Raw genomic sequence first — 4,328 nt, 5'->3', positions numbered from 1 at the left:
CCTCTTCTGAAAAAGCCAAACCTTGATCCAGATGTTTTAGCCAACTATAGACCTATATCTAACCTTCCATTTCTCTCTTAGATTCTTGAGAAAGCAGTCGCCAAACAGCTGTGCGACTTTCTGCATAGCAACAGCCTATTTGAGGATTTTCAGTCAGGATTTAGAGTTCATCATAGCACAGAGACAGCACTTATGAAAATTACTAATGACCTCCTAATTCATCAGACAAAGGGCTTATCTCTGTACTTGTGTTATTAGATCTTAGTGCTGCATTTGATACCATTGACCATTATATCTTATTACAGAGATTGGAATATTTAATTGGCATTAAAGGGACTGCTCTAAGCTGGTTTAAGTCTTATTTATCAGATCGATCTCAGTTTGTTCATGTTAACGATGAATCCTCTGTGCACGCCAAGGTTAGTCATGGAGTCCCACAGGGATCTGTGCTCGGTCCAATCCTGTTCACTTTATATATGCTTCCTTTAGGCAGTATTAATAGGAAACACTCCATAAACTTTCATTGTTATGCAGATGATACTCAGTTATATCTACCAATCAAGCCGGATGAAACTAATCAGTTAGCTAAACTTCAAACATACCTTCAAGATATTAAAACTTGGATGACCTGTAATTTTCTAATGTTAAACTCAGATAAAACTGAAGTTATTGCTCTCGGACCCAAGCACCTCCGTGACGCATTATCCAAAGAGATAGTTACTCTGGATGGCATCACCCTGGCCTCCAGCACCACACTGGCCTCCAGCACCACGCTGGTCTCCAGCACCACCCTGGCCTCCAGCATCACCCTGGCCTCCAGCACCACTGTGAAGAATCTTGGAGTTATCTTTGACCAAGACATGTCCTTTAATTCCCACTTAAAGCAAATTTCAAGGATCGCCTTTTTTCACCTACGTAATATTGCAAAAATCAGGAATATCCTGTCTAAAAATGATGCAGAAAAACTAGTCCATGCATTTGTTACTTCTAGGCTGGATTACTGCAAATCTTTGTTATCAGGCTGCTCGGAAAAGTCCATAAAGACTCTTCAGCTGATCCAGAATGCTGCGGCACGTGTTCTGACAGGAACCAGGAAAAGAGATCACATTTCTCCTGTTTTAGCATCTCTGCATTGGCTTCCTGTAAAATTTAGAATAGAATTTAAAATCCTTCTTCTCACCTACAAAGCCCTTCATGGTCAGGCTCCATCTAATCTTAAAAAGCTCATAGTACCTTACAACCCTGCAAGAGCACTACGCTCCCAGAATGCAGGGTTACTGGTGGTTCCTAGAGTCTCTAAAAGTAGAACGGGAGCCAGAGCGTTCAGCTATCATGCTCCTCTCCTGTGGAACCAGGTTCCAGTCTGGGTCCAGGGACCAGAGCGTTCAGCTATCGGGCTCCTCTCCTGTGGAACCAGGTTCCAGTTTGGGTCTGGGATGCAGACATCGTCTCCACATTTAAGAGTAGGATTAAGACTTTCCTTTTTGATAAAGCTTATAGTTAGGGCATATAATTGAATATTGTAAGGGAGTGAGGAGTCGCAGCGTCCGCCTAACCCGGCCCACCTGCTTCTCTTCATAGTTGTCAGATTTATCTATCATATAATCAAGAATATAATAAAACTAAAGGGAGACTTGGCATACAGCCCGATCGGGTTGGGGAGAGTTCTAGCCCGACCGGGCTGGAGCTCTTTACCTTGTCTCTGTTGGTTTTGCTGTAATAATAGTTTTAGACAGCTGGGGACTTATTTTGATACTCTGAGCTCCTCTCTCCTCTAACTTTCCATCTTTTCATTTATGTGCATCCATGTCCCAGAAATGCTTGTTACTAACCTAGCTCTGGGGAGTCATTCCCAGGAGTCCTTATGTTCTTTTTTCCCCAGAATGTTCCCTTGGATCAGAGAGGCTCCAAAATCAGGGTAGCAGCTGTCGCCATGGTCCCGCTCCATGTTCTGTGATGCCATGTTCATCTGCTACACTGCAGTGCCCTGCTACGTCCTGCTACGTCCTGCTACGCCCTGCTACGTCCTGCTGTGCCTTGTAATGCCACACAGCGTCCTGCCATGCCATGAACTACTACAAAGAACTGCTACAGACTACTAATTTTTTCTATTTTTTATTGCCACTCTTCATTCCAACCCCAACCGGCCCGTCAGACACCACCTACCAAGAGCCTGGGTCTGGGTGTGGGTCTGGGTCTGTCCGAGGTTTCTGCCTAAAAGGAAGTTTTTCCTCGCCACTGTCGCACTGTTGCTTGCTCTGGAGGAGACTACTAGAACCGTTGGGTCCTTGTAAATTATGGAGTGTGGTCTATCTGTATAGTGTCTTGAGATAACTCTTGTTATGAATTGATAGTATAAATAAAATTGAATTGAATTGAATTGATCAAACTTTAACTGTAGTTAAAGTACTCACCAACAACAAGCTCAATGTAGAATTTTTGACGAGGCTGAAGACGAGGAAAATCACAGCTGTAGACTCCACTGTCAGATATCTTTGTATTTCTGATGATTATGGAGGCGTTGCTGTGTTTCAGTTCATCTTGAAAATGAGAGACTCGACCTTTGAACTCTTCACTCTGACCAGCTCGACCGTTGTTGTAATGAAAGCCGTCGTTATACAGGAACACCTTCTTCAGACCTTCATCTTTCTGAGGAGCTTTCTTCCAGTCAAAGAGATTAAACTCAATGTCCTCCTTGGTGCTGAGAGAGCAGGGTAACACAACATCACGGCCCTGTTCCACCCTCACTCTGACTTTTGGCTCTGGAAGATAAGAACAGGTATTGATCAGTGTGTTTCCATGTAGAGTAATTAGGTTTAGACAGACTTAAACAGGCTTGTTTTATGGCCTTGTTTTGCAAATTGTCCTCTGCAAAACATTTGCACTGCCCTCCAGATACATACAGTATTTAGACATCTTAGTTTTTTAGGTTATATTTAAATTTCTATCATGAGATTATAAACTTATATGTATATTTTTTTCTAATACTTACGTTTCACATTGGTCTTAAGCACGCCATGACAAATTAATTACATTGAACTCTTCTTCAATTTCCCAAATGACCATCAACTCGGTATAGACCTCTCTCTCTCTCTCTCTCTCTCTCTCTCTCTCTCTCTCTCTCTCTCTGTCTCTCTCTCTCTCTCTGCAGATTTCAATAATGTGATTGTATGAACTTCAGAGTTGAGCTGAGTTAGAAATGTTCCAGACGTGCTTTTCTTTTCTCAGATTCCTGCCATGATTATTCTTCTTGGGCAAAAACTTACAACTTATTTTTATAAGGTGACAATTTGTCGAAGTTTGTCTTGTTCCACTGTCCCTGAATGGTGAAACTAATAAAGTGAACACCACTGCACCGCAAATACGTCAGATATGATAAACACCTGAAAAACCTGTTGGATAACAGCTATTATTATCTATCAGATCAGGAAGAATAAACACAAACAGGTATTTCTACTTGTTTAAAAGAAATGAGTCAGGAGCAGAGTATGAGGCCCTGACAGTACCTAGGTAAGGACTACTAGCCAGTCAGAAACAGAGTATGAGGGCCCTGACAGTATCTAGGTAAGGACTACTAGCCAGACAGGAGCAGAGTATGAGGGCCCTGACAGTACCTAGGTAAGGACTACTAGCAAGTCAGGAGCAGAGTATGAGGGCCCTGACAGTACCTAGGTAAGGACTACTAGCCAGTCAGGAGCAGAGTATGAGGGCCCTGACAGTCCCTAGGTAAGGACTACTAGCCAGTCAGGAGCGGAGTATGAGGGTCCTGACAGTACCTAGGTAAGGACTACTAGCCAGTCAGGAGCAGAGTATGAGGGCCCTGACAGTACCTAGGTAAGGACTACTAGCCAGTCAGGAGCAGAGTATGAGGGCGTAGAAACACGGCGTAATAAAGTTTACGGTAACTGTCCACTGACGAGATGATTGATGGCTTCAGGCAGACGTTGCTTCTCTTCTCATGCTGTCTATAGTTTAAAAACATTTTTTTTAAAATATTTTATCAATTCAATTCTTTTAGAGCCTGAAGTGAGACCAACACACCTAATGAAACCTGGTGAGTGTTTAACAGTGATGTCATTTAAACACATCAGGTCCTCGTGGTCCTGGTCTTATACAGATTACATATCCATGATCACAATGAGCCCGAAGAGAACAGGCTACACAACATTACTTAGTGCTTGTCAAGTATTATCAACGTTAAAAACAGTTACAAAGAATCTTGCAGATATAATTAAATGTTTAAAAATGAGCAAACATACTAAAAATACTCACCAACAACAAGCTGAATGTAGAAAGTTTGACGAGGCTGAAGACGAGGAAAATAACAG

At 42.4% G+C, this 4,328-nt stretch overlaps 1 protein-coding gene and 1 long non-coding RNA gene across 2 annotated transcripts in view; one reads left to right on the top strand and one right to left on the bottom strand.

The window, feature by feature from the left end:
* Positions 1-4,328, top strand: part of LOC117958237 — an 859,617-nt gene that overhangs the window by 649,010 nt on the left and 206,279 nt on the right. The gene's annotated exons all lie outside the window — the stretch shown is intronic.
* The window catches only part of LOC117958312, a 32,267-nt gene that overhangs the window by 10,419 nt on the left and 17,520 nt on the right, over positions 1-4,328 (bottom strand). The window contains exon 3 of the long non-coding RNA XR_004659684.1: positions 2,415-2,743. This is a non-coding gene — a long non-coding RNA (uncharacterized LOC117958312). The remainder of the gene's footprint in view (positions 1-2,414; positions 2,744-4,328) is intronic.

Source organism: Etheostoma cragini, chromosome 15, assembly GCF_013103735.1.
Source record: "Etheostoma cragini isolate CJK2018 chromosome 15, CSU_Ecrag_1.0, whole genome shotgun sequence".
Lineage (NCBI taxonomy): Eukaryota > Metazoa > Chordata > Actinopteri > Perciformes > Percidae > Etheostoma > Etheostoma cragini.
This window is presented reverse-complemented; position numbering and strand designations above follow the sequence as displayed.